General features: G+C 37.0%; 1 long non-coding RNA gene across 3 annotated transcripts in view; it reads right to left on the bottom strand.

The window, feature by feature from the left end:
- LOC103884682 overlaps window positions 1-13202 on the bottom strand; it is a 116230-nt gene that overhangs the window by 12819 nt on the left and 90209 nt on the right. For all 3 annotated transcript variants that reach the window (XR_002522237.2, XR_002522239.2, XR_002522238.1), the window contains one exon: window positions 12279-12357. This is a non-coding gene — a long non-coding RNA (uncharacterized LOC103884682). The remainder of the gene's footprint in view (window positions 1-12278; window positions 12358-13202) is intronic.

Genomic DNA, 13202 nt, shown 5'->3' with positions numbered 1-13202 from the left:
CATCAAAAGGTAAACAGAATTTTCCTCATCTGCACCTCCTTCTAGCCTCCTTGGTTGATAACTTCCTCTTTCTTTTATGAAAACATTTTGTTTGAAAGTCTTTTCTTCCTAAAACGCTCTTTTTTTCTTGGCTCTACTGATGCTCACTCCTTTAGTTTTTGTTCTATCCCTCTCTCTCTCTCTGGCTGTTCCTTCTCCATCTTCTTTATGCAAAACTTGGTGACAAATATTTATTACTGTTAACTTTTTTTTATTTTTTGAGAACAAGGTCTCACTCTGTCACCCAGGCTGGAGTGCAGTAGTGTGATTATAGCTCACTGCAGCCTCAAACTCCTGGGCGTAAGTGATCCTCCCACCTCAGCCTCCTGAGTAGCTGGGACTACAGACATGTGATAAGCCATGCCTGACTTATTAATAACATTTTTAGAGCTAAAAGAGATTGTAAACATACAACATCTTCTATGTTTATATTTGTTTTAATATTAGCTATATACTTAAATATAAATAATATCATGTGAGTTGTTTTATTATAATCATTTTCCATTCATATTATATGATAATCCTCTATATACCTTATCAAATCTATAAATTCTCTTCTGAGAAACCCAAATTTAGCATGCCTCTTTTATCACCTTGTAATATTAGTTTGCGTTTGTGTGTTTTGCCCATAGACTTATTGATTAGTCAAAGACTTAACAACTGAAACAAATTTCCCAAATACATATAAAGCCACAATGATGCTATAGAGAGACCAACATACAATATTTGAATAACCTTTCATTTACATATGCTACTTAAATATGCTCTCATTTAAGTTAACATTGATCATTATGATAACTGCAGATGCCAGGGAACTGGGGTTTGTACATTTAGGATAAGATCACATGAAAAATAACAATGAGGAGGTACTTTTGAACTTTCAATAAGAGACAATAATTTCTTAGAAAATTAGCTCTGAGGCCAGGCGCGGTGGCTCAAGCCTGTAATCCCAGCACTTTGGGAGGCCGAGACGGGTGGATCACGAGGTCGGGAGATCAAGACCATCCTGACTAACACGGTGAAACCCCGTTTCTACTAAAATACAAAAATCTAGCCGGGTGAGGTGGCGGGTGCCTGTAGTCCCAGCTACTCGGGAGGCTGAGGCAGGAGAATGGCGTAAACCCGGGAGGCGGAGCTTGCAGTGAGCTGAGATCCGGCCACTGCACTCCAGCCGGGGCGACAGAGCGAGACTCCGTCTCAAAAAAAAAAAAAAAAAGAAAATTAGCTCTGAATAGACCCCCAAAATGCGGGTTCTGTAAGTCATAAAGCCCTTTTTCCACAATACTGTCTTTATCTAGTATTCTCCCAGGGACAAATTGAAAATACAGGTAGTTTTATGTCCCTTCAAATAACCAAAAGAAAAAAAATATAAATAATAAGAACTAAGTTTCCTATTTCAGTATGTTCAGTTCACACACTTTGAAATTAATTTCCCATAAGTACCAAAATGTTAACTACAATTCTATTTTCATCTTAGTAACATTACTTTAAAAAGCTGAAACATTATTGTCAAATCATCTCTTAAGTATTCATCAATTACAAGGATTTTCTGCATTCCAAGTTGCATTACCTCAGTGGTGAGATATGTTCTCATTTTCCATAATAGAAGGGAAAGAAGACCTAGCTTTGGATTATTCCCTTACCACCTGGGGGTTGGCATTGGGCGCAGCAGTCTTTATTAAAGCTTCTGTTTTATCACTTAGAAAATTAGGACAACTGTGTTTTTCTCACACAGTGACCATAAATGTTACATTGAATATTGTAGCAGAAATGAGGCATAGACTCAAATACCTACAATATAGGGTGGAATATTAAATGATCATTAAAAAAATGAAATATGGGTGGCAGGAAGTGCCAGATCAGGAAAGACTAGAGGTCTAGAAAACTTGGTTATGAGGATAATCTAGTGTGAACTCTAAAAGGCTGTGCACTGTTCACAATAGCAAAGACATGGAATCAACCTAGGTGCCCATCAACAGTAGACTGGACAATGAAAATGTAGTACATGGACACCATGGAATACTATGCAGCCATAAAAAACCAAAATCATGTCTCTGCAGCAACATGGATGCAGCTGGAGGCAATTATCCTAAGTGAACTAATGCAGGAACAGAAAACCAAATGCTGCATGTTCTCACTTACAAGTAGGAGCTAAACATTGGGCATTCATGGACATAAAGATGGCAACAATAGAAACTAGGGACAACTACAGGAGGGAGGGAGGGAAAGAGGAAGAGAGACAAGGCTTGAGTAACTACTGGGTACTAAGCTCAGTACCCGGGTGATGGGATCATTTGTACCCTAAACCTCATTATTACACAATATAGTCAGGTAATAGACCTGCAAGTGTACTCTTGAACCTAAAATAAAAGTTGAAGAAGTAAAAATAATAAAATAAAAAAATAATATGCTGTGCATTCAAGCAGGTGGAGTGATTGGAAGAGGGAGTGGGAAGGGGCAGGCAGTTGAGAAATATAATGGAAGTCTTGGGCAGGATTCCATGAGGCTGGCATTAGAAATGCAATATGAGGACCCATACGGCTATTCAGGAAGGGATCTGAGTATGGGGAACTAGGTTCTTGAAAAGTAATGCAAGATCCAGGGAGAGATGTCACATTTTTCTGAGACAAGAAAAAACACAATATTCTCCACAAGATGATCAAGCTCAGCATAGAAGAACACAGGATTTGGAGTCTGACAGCCTTCATAAGGAGAAAGAAGAGCATAATACAGCTAAATAAAAATTAAATATTAATACTAAAGTATGCAGTGATGACTGTAAGGACAAAAAGCATTCTGGAAAACAATAGTCTACCACTGGGTGCTAGAAAGGTGGAAGAATGCTTCCTAGAGGTTATGGGATCCAACTGGGAGCCTTCAAGTCTTAGAGGGAAGGCAGGCATTATGGTGTTCAGTGTTAACAATCAGTATGGAGGTCAGAAACAAAACAACTGAGGGGACTGTCTCTTAAATAGATAGGAAATGCAAGCAGACAGCACTCCATTTCCACCAGACACTTAATACTATCTCCTTCTGAAATGAAATAGAAATTAAACTATAGGTGGAGGTGGGGAAGAAACACGGGAAATAATTCAAAGCACATGACTTTGGTTGCACTTTTATTTTCTTAAGAAAAATATAAACTTGGGTATTTGCACATAAAATATGGCTTTTCTCTCCACAGTTTACTGCTGATTATCTGTTTTCTGGTTGTACTATTGTATTTTACGTAGAAGAAACTGTCTCCAGGTTATAATGTAAATCAGCGAGAAATTAGATTTGAGTTACAGTTAATATTCTTGCCACATTGCATGTTAATTGATTAGGGAATTAATTTTCACAGATTCTCCATATCCTGGCTTTGACAGAAATTTATATATTATATAAATATAAAGATCTCACACATTTTTCTCAGCTTGCCCATGGTACTCTCATAGAGTCAGAAACCTTTACTACCTACTTAGAGGATGCTCCTCACCCACCCCCAGCCCAATTCCCAGATCTCTTTTCCTCACATGAGCTTGCAGGTTGAGTTATGTCCGGAGCTCTGGAGCACATCAGTCCTTAAAAATGATACTTTCATTCACTTTTATTAGCAGTTCTGCTCCATCCTTGGACCCCAGTAAAAGTTCCTAGAACAAAGTCCTCATGTTGTACAATCTCTCTGATGCCTACTGGTCTGCATTGCTCCTTTCCGTGTGCAGCTCAGGAAATGATCCAGAATTCAGAGCCTCTCGAAACAGAACCCGATCTTGCCTTTGCCATCCCGGCCCCCAGGATGTGTGCCAGTTCGAGTTGGGTCAGTCCTGCTCCTTCAGAGTTGACCTTCCTAGAACCCACCATGTCATGGAAGCAACATCTCCAGGTTCCTTGCCCATGTTCATTAGGCAAGAATGAAACCACTGCCAAAGTACCTGCTGATCTTTTAGACAAAATGCAGTTTCCTGCAACCTCTTCTTTGTCACTGGCCTCACCTTTGTCTCCTTTGTCCTACTGTCTGCATCTTTTTTCACTAATTACTTTGTTCAGTGCCATAGTTTAGTGCCCATTTCTCCTTAGGTATGTCACAAGTAACTTGTATTTGTTGAGGTATTTGTTGAGGTATAGATCATTTTGACTCTGTTAGCCTTTGTTGGAAGACCAAGAACCAAGAGAGAACTAACTCAGTCTCTTCACGTATCTGGACCTATGATATATACATTTGTGAGCAATGGAGAACCCATAAACTGCGGGTCACATTCGCAGCAGAGCAGAGAAAATACAATCTACAAACTGAAAGAAGAAGCAGAGACAAGGCAGAGAGTCCCAGACTGCCAACCAAACCTGGATGTCCATGATCTCCCTTTTCAGATTACATTCCTTCCTCTTTCAGGTTAGAGAGCCCTGATCTCTGTGATAAATTTCCTTGAATTACTGTCTGTTCCAAAGTGCCACAACAAATACAAGTTACTTGTGACATACCTAAGGAGAAATGGGCAGTGGCCAGGCCATGTGAGCCTGAAGTTCTGGAAAGATACAGAAAGTTGACATCACAGGGCTTCACACCATTTAAAAAATAAATGACAGTTGAACATGATTGCCCCTCTATGGGATGCTCTTTTACACCCTCCAACACGACCCGAGTCACCAACTCAAAAGTTAGTCATTGTGTCAAATGTCAAATGCTGCCAGGTAGAGAGATTATGAGACACTAGCCTCTCCCTTCTCTAAATTCCATTGTACTCCATTCAGGAAGGCAAATTATATTCTGTATGCAGATTTTTCTAAAACAACATGGGGTGGAATGAGGGGAACTAATTTAAGGGTTTATCCAAGCAGTATTTGTTTATAAAGATGTATAGTTTTTGTTATATTTATTATAAATTAATTGAATTTTATAATATTTATTATAAATAAATATTTATAATGTTTACTTATAGGGATTTATTTAAGCAGTTTTCTCACTCTAATAGGGTTTCTGGGAAGTCTTCTACAATCAGCTTAGTTCCTGATAGGCCTGCTAGTCAGATAACTGCTGCTTAAACAACTTCCCCCTTTAGAAATCCCAGAAATTTTCTCTTTCCCTTGTAAGTCACAGACTAACATCTCCACCTAAAGTCCATGAGTCTTTTTGAGAGTCATTTGTTCAGAACACATGGCTTTAGCAAAACAGATGGATTCACTATGCGAATGGCCTGCACCTAAAAAAACAACATTGTCACAAAAATCCTGAAACTGGGACATCCACATTTCTCATAACATAACATAAAATAGAATTATTCCATGTTTAAATCACTTTGCTTCCATCTGGTTTTAATAAATGGCAATAATTGAGAAATGGAGGAAGGGAAGTAAGATGGGAAATGAAGTGGACATTCTAGTCACTTTCCCCTCTGAAGAAATATACCATCATCTCATTCTCTTCCCCATAACAAAGAAAACATGTTCTCAATCCCTATTGCACTGAGAAGCAATAAATTGCAAAACTTTCATATTAGAACTTGAAAGTTTTGCTACCTTTATATTAACTTAAAAATAGTGACTATCATGTGAAAATAATTTTTCTTTATTTATTTTATTGTTATACAAAGTCAAACAATTGTCACTGGTGTGGCCTGGGTGAAAGATTTGGAACTTTTCCATTTTATAAGTTTCTGTTTTATTTTCTTAATATTAAAACTCATATTTTTCTTCTTTTAGTCTGTGAAAACAATTTTTAAAATGTCTATCTTGGTTAAAAAAAAAAAGAAAGAAAAAAAGGCCTAAAACTACCCTTTATAAACTCAGTGGCAAGATACATAATAACATATTGTTAAGTTATTGCAGATTAATATCTTATTAATCATTTAATATGAATAACTATGCATCAAGAAATTACACAGCTTCTATCAAACTGGTGTCTGGAGAGACATGGTTAATTGTTAGAATTTGGTATTCTTTTCATTAATTGAGCAAAAATAAATGCAGTACTAGACATCTCTAATGTAAATAATACAGTTCACTAAGAAGATAAAACCAAAAATGTAGATAATGAAGAATTATGAGGTCTTTAATGTTTAAATATCTTTTGAAAATACTTCAAAGTAAACCTAATGATTCTTAAGAATGGCCAAATAAATGTTGCTGTTGTAAGCATCAGGCCTTAAAGCCCACACCATTAGCAAGAGAAATATTATAAACCTAAGCAAAGCTGATTCCCAGATCCAGTGGATATTAAGCTAACACTCTGCCAAGAAAAACATTTCTCCTCCACTGCCCTGAGTAAGAGTCCTTCCTATGTCCATGGGAGGAAGTCATTTGCCAGATGTTGCTGTTTATTTTACAAGTCTCTCTTTGACTTGTGCTTATTTTCTCTTGACCTTCCCAGCTTCTCCCATATTGAGAAAAATCAAGAACTCTGCAACCCATGCTAAAGAAGTATCTAACTGTTCCAATCAATACATGTGTTCCTGTTTATGAACCCAGCCCAAATGCTGATGGAGATTGAATGATTAGGCTTTTGCCTTTCAATGCTGTCTGGACATTTATCAACAAAACAGACGATTTTACAACTTAGCATAATGAATGATATCTATGATGGAAACTTTCCCTTTTGTGTTAACACAAACCTGTTAATGATAAATCAAGATAAATTAAATAAAAGAAAGTCAAAAGAAAAGATGGTGTTATTTTGTAAAGACATTCAAAATCCCAAAAGATCACACAGTGGAATGTCAGAGGTTCGACTTCACCAAATAGGATTCAAAAAAGAATTTCGCTGCAATGTTTTCCTCCTCCGGAGAGAAAATTCAGCATTAAGGCCTTGAATGTTCAATATCTATGTTATACACACTTTGCTAACCTTATGCTAAAAGCACATTCTGTTCATCTAGGCCACTATGTCATCAAGGGTATCATGTCTACCGCACCTCCTTGCCTACTTGCCTGAAGCCAAGTAGGTTTTTGTGATGGGAGCTGCCTCTGCAGTTGTGTTCAGATTTAGCTTTCACACTCTGCTATTCCCATTGTCTTGTTCCACTTGTTATCTCTAGGTCCATTCCAAAAGTAGGAGCTAAAAAAATTGAGATGACAGCTAATGGGGCCAGGAAAACAGAGAAAGCAGAGTTGAAGTCAGGTCAGCTAAGAATATTCTGCATATGAGCTCAGCGAGCCTGAGTTTTTCAAGGGTTACATCAAAGAACTCAAAGGGCTTGGATTTAAATCATCTCTAAGTATATCTGAGAAAATTTAGAACTTAAGTAAAATCATACACACAACCCCTTATATTATCCCTGAAGTATATCCTAATACCTAGAGAATGGCCCCGGGCACATTATTGCTGTTCAATAGTCGATGAATGAATAAATAGATAGATATACAGTAATTCCTGTATGAGAGACTGAGCAAAGATATCCCCACAATATCTTTGTTAAGATAATCAACTATTAGTCTACTAAACCCTTTTAATTTTTTGGCAAAACTTCTCACTTGGGATTAAGCAAAATTTGTCTCCATTAGACTGCAAATCTCCAGAATTCTTTGGATCCTATTCACCTGATTGACCAAGGGTGGAAAATATCTAATGCTGTAATTTACATATTTTTAATCCGGTACAGTCATGTGCCACATAACTACATTTCAGTCGATGACAGACAACATATTACAAAAATAGTGCCCTAAGATTGTAAGGGAACTGAAAAATTTCCATCACCTAGCGACTTCGTAGCCATTATAACATTGCAGTGCAACACATGACCAAGTGTTCATGGTGATGATGGTGTAAATAAACCTATGGTGCTGCCAGTCATGTGAAAGTATTGCACAAACAATTACATTACAGTATCTAACACTTGATAATGACTATGCTACTGTTTTATGTATTTACTACACTATACTTTTTATTTTATTTTATTTTTTTAGAGCATACTCTTACTTATAAAAAAGAGCTAACTGTAAAACAGCCTCAGGCAAGTCCTTCAGGAGGTAGTCTAGAAGAAGACATTGTTATCATGGGAGATGATGGTTCCATGTGGTTACTGCCCCTGGAGACCTTCCAGTGGGACAAGATGTGGAGGTGGAAGACAGTGATATTGATGACTCTGAACCTGCGTAAACCTAGGCTAGTGTGGGTTTGTGTCTTGGTTTTTAATAAAATCTTTTAAAAGTTTTAAAAAAAATTTTAAGTAGAAAAAAGCTTATAGAATAAGAATATAAAGAAAGAAAATATTTTTATACAGTTATACGACGTGTGTCTGTGTTGTAAGCCAAGCGTTATTACAAGAGTCAAAAAGTTTTTAAAGTGTTTACAAAATGAAAAAGTTAGAGTAAGATTAGGTTAATTTATTATTGATGAAAGAGAAATATTTTTTATAAGTTTCGTGTAGCCTGTGTACAGTGTTTATAAAGTCTACAGCAGTGTACAGTAGTGTCCCAGGCCTTCACCTTCACTCAGTACTCACTCACTGACTCGCCCAGAACAACTTCCAGTCCTGTAAGCTCCATTCATGGTAAATGCCCTACACAGGTGTACCACATTTTATCTTGTATACCATATTTTACTGTATCTTTTCTATATTTACATATCCTTAGATAATATCAATACTTATCATTATGTTACAATTACCTACAGTATTCAGTACAGTCACACACTGTCCGGGTTTGTAGCCTAGAAGCAATAGGCTATCCCACATAGCCTCGGAGTGTGATAGACTATATCATCTCGGTTTGTGTGAGTACACCCTGTGATGTTTCCATAATGATGAAATCACCAGATGATACATTTCTCAGAAGGCATTCCTGTTGTTAAGCGACACATGACTATTTTTATACTCAATTCAATAACAAACCTGACTTGGTTGTGGTTTAGTGTCATGTTCTCAAACTATCTGTGGTGGAAGACCAGATTTTTTAAAGTTCTAATTCAAGATATACAGATATTTTTATGAAAGAAAATAGGCATGAATTACCAGAAAGAGAAAATTAAAATACGTAAAAAATATAAACTCCCATTGCTTTCATCCTTAGATTCAGCAGACATAAAATTACACTGTTAAGTTTTTTTTTCAACTATTCTGAAAGTTTCTGAAGACTCTTAATTTTTCTATCTATCTGGTCACAAACTGCTATCAGGTCTGTTTAGCAGCACCCATCTGTGAATCACTCTAGAGCTCACATTAGTTTAGGTCTAATTTTCTTCTTCCTTTTGTTCTGAACTGACCAGACTTAGGGTGATAGTTCAGGTTATTGTTTCATATCACCTCCTTTCCATAACACTTAGCACTAAGATCGTTGCAGAGAGGAAAGATCACTCTGTGTTGCTGAAAACTGTTTCCGAAAAAATTTAAGCATAAAGAAGTCATTTTTGGCTGGGCACAGTGGCTCACACCTGTAATCCCAGCACTTTGGGAGGCCGAGACAGGTGGATCATGAGGTCAGGAATTCAAGACCAGCCTGGCCAAGATGCTGAAACTCCGCCTCTTCTAAAAATACAAAAATTAGCCAGGCGTGGTGACACATGCCTGTAATCCCAGCTACTCGGGAGGCTGAGGCAGAAGAATCACTTGAACCCACCCAGGAGGCAGAGGTTGCAGTGAGCCGAGATTGCGCCATTGCACTCCAGCCTGGGCGACAGGGTGAGACTCCATCTCAAAAAAGAAAAAATAAAAGTCATTTTTAATCATTATATCCTTCAAGTTTTAAAAACTGAAGATTAAAATATTTGTCACAGGTCAGGAAATAAAGTTCACTAAGAAAATGTCTCCTTGTCAGAAAGAGTAATTATTCCCACTTATACACATCTCTGTTCTCCCATTGAAATGCTACTATGTCATGTTTTCTTGACATTAGGGAATAATGAAGATATATGTCCAGGCAAAACTTGAGTTCATACAGAAGACTGCATAACTCCCAATGCATTGCCCTTTTTGGTGATTAGAGTATTTCTGGAAGAGAATGATTAGGAGAAGGAAGAACATGCCTTACATGTTCTCTTTCTCTCTCTCCCTCTGTCTCTCTCTCTCTGTGTCACACACACACACACACACACATCATTGTGCACACATACATGGCACATATTATAATGGCTTAGTGGTTAAGTGAAGTGTGTGGCCTTGTAACCAGACACATTTTATTCAAGTCCTGACAGGCCCACTTATTAACCATAAAATCTTGGCAAGTCACTCACTCTTCTATGTCCAGGTTTTCCAGAATATTTTTAAATGAGCAAAGACATAAAAGATGGTGTTGAAGAATGGTATAGAAGGGAGATAAATAACATCACATTTTTTCATTTATGTCAGTTTCACAAGGTTGGAGTTTAAAAAAAATAAAAGCACTATCATGATGAAGCAGCCAGCAACTCCTGACCCACATCACAGTCTAAAGCATATTATCAAGAAGAAAAACTATGGACCCTCCTATAAAAACTACTAATGAACAAGTACAATACTTTCTTTCAATAGGAATACCTTTTTTTCTGATGACCAAAATGTCACCTAGGCCTGCACATTTAAAAATCTGATTTTAAAATGCCACTATTCTGTATTATTAAGTCTGTGCTCACATATACATATTTTTAAAATTCATTGAATCATAATAGATATTTCTAAAACCAATTATTATTTAAATTTAACCACCATTTTATAATTATTCACAAGGTTTGAACACAGCAAAATAAACTTATTCTACAAAAATACCCCACAATCACAAGAGAAACTTCTAAATTTATTGGTAACATTGTTCCATTACTCCTTCTCTCACTGAGAAAGATATAGATTATTCGATCTCACACAAGCAATGAAGTACAATTTTAGAAGAGCTTTAGTTACGCAAAGTATAGAAATTTTAGTGAATTATTATCCCATAAGTGAGATGGGTCCCTATAGCAGAGGGATCATGAAACCATAGTGGAAAGGACACCAAATTTGAGATCAGAAGCAGTGAGAAGACCATGGTACGCTGCCAAATTTTAGCTGCGTTTCCAAGTAGTATTGCCTCATCTTTAAAATACAAATAATGATATATACTCCAAAAGGGGTGTTGTTGAAAAATGCATGATACAACATATCTGAAACATATTTTATAAGTTTGTGGATGTTCAAATATTTGTAAAGATGATATGGGAAAAATCTACTTCACTTTATTTTAATTTATAAAGCTTCCACAAAGGCATAAATGCAGAGAGCATTGTTTAAGATAATAACATAGAAATATACACCTTTACAACCATGAATATAGTGCTGGCATCAATTGCACACATCTCAAGGTTGAGTATTCTACCAAGAAACAGCCAAACACAGGGCACTATGAAGCACCATTTCCCTCACAAAATACTCGTCTCATTCTACATCTTCTAAAGACACAGAAAATTCAAACATCTTTCCAACTAGCCAAACTAATTATTCTGTGATAAGCAATCATTTTTCTGAAGCAGTAATAAACAGAGCATCACTAAAATAGTGCTATAAAACAAACAAAAAATGGAAGTACGAATACATGCCCATTCCCCTCCTTAGCTCTAAGGGAGGAAAAAAGCACGTAAAATTGGGGAGCTGTTGCCCACAAGGTCTCTTTTTTTTAGCTGTGTGTGGATATTTGCAATATGGAAATATCCTTGTACAAGTTCACTTCCCATTCCCCAGTGCAAACTGCACATGGTCATTGTCTACAACCATGCTGTTCCTGTGATTTATGTTGTAGAGAGGGCCTTGCTCCTGTGCTGAAAACTTCCAAATTGCTTTGGTGGTTCAATTGCCAATGTATGTTAGTTTTGGCAGAGTGGACATGGAAAACTGTTCTCATATTCTTTGGCTCTTATGCTTTGCATGTCAGATGAAACAGCAACGCAGAACTAAAACTGTTCCAGACCAAAGAAGACTTTGGATTTAGTTTAGCTTTTGGGAGACTCAGAGTCATAGTGAAAAAGGAACCGTACTGCAATCCAGAGATGTGCCTTCTAGACCTGGCACTGCCGATCATGGTGGTAAATCATTCTGCTTGCAGTCTCAATTTCTACGCCTCTGAACCAGGGAATTTACACTAGGTAAACTGATGATCACTAGTAAAATCGAGTAACTCAAGTTAAAGTCTCAACAACTCTTCTATATTTACATCAAGGAAAGGCTTTATTTAAAAACTGTATCTTCTGTTGTCCTAGCCAGGATCAGAAAGATAAATCACTTAAAGGAATTACAGCTATATTTCCACTAAATCATTTCAATTATTTCATTAAATAGGTACTAGTCTGTATGCTTCTGATGAAATTAGATGAATGAAAATGTTACCTTTATTTACATACTGTTTTTCCTCTCTATTTCTTCCATCCACCAACATCACTTAGAGAAGGAGGATTATTATTCCAAGCTATGGAAAAGCAAAAGGGAATCTGATAAGGATTTGCTTCATTTAAAAGGGAAAGTATTGGATTTTTATTTACGCTATTAGGGTAATACCATATCTATTACAGATATTTGAAAACAAAGTAGAAAAGGGGGAATTGTCAATGATTTTACTACTCCTTGTCAACCATAATTTAATAATTTTTCTTTCAGACTTTTTCTAGGCATACATTTTTCAGAAGGAACCAGGGTTCCTTTTTTACTTAGTTGTTAGCATAACGCAGATACAATTTTGCATCCTGCTTTTCTCATTTAACATAAGCATTTTTCCACGTTACTACAAACTCTGTATTTTTCATGATTGTATATTGTTCAACAAATGTATGTATATACTGGAATTTACAGAGCCATTTTCCATAGCTGAGTATTTCATGTGGTAAATTGTTAAGCAATTTAAATTTTTGTATGTAAAGAACATAAAGCTTTCTTCAAGGAGTGAGGGTGGGGACTGCATTACTTGGAGATCAAATATTGTAGCAAAGAGGAGCAGCAGCCAGGAACCTCCCAGCCACCAGGCACGTCTTCAGAATAGGGGCAAACAAGCACTCCATGGAAAGGCCTCATCCCGTGCCTGGGTGGAGATCTGACAGCCAAAGGAAACATGCCTCCCAGCAAGCAACTTAGAACAAATGCTTATTCCCAGGAGAAGTCCCGCCTACTTTCCACCAGGCAAAAATGCTCACCAAGGAAAATCTGATTTTCTACAACAGCAGAAAATGGCTTACAAAGTAGCAAGCAGTAAGGAGCCAATTTGGTGGAGGCCAAATGCTACTGTCCCAAAGCATTGCAATACAGTGAGGTGAGTGAGCC

Source organism: Papio anubis, chromosome 3 (assembly GCF_008728515.1).
Source record: "Papio anubis isolate 15944 chromosome 3, Panubis1.0, whole genome shotgun sequence".
In the NCBI taxonomy this organism is placed as follows: domain Eukaryota; kingdom Metazoa; phylum Chordata; class Mammalia; order Primates; family Cercopithecidae; genus Papio; species Papio anubis.
The sequence above is the reverse complement of the archived record's forward strand: the minus strand, read 5'-3'. Positions and strand labels throughout refer to the sequence as shown.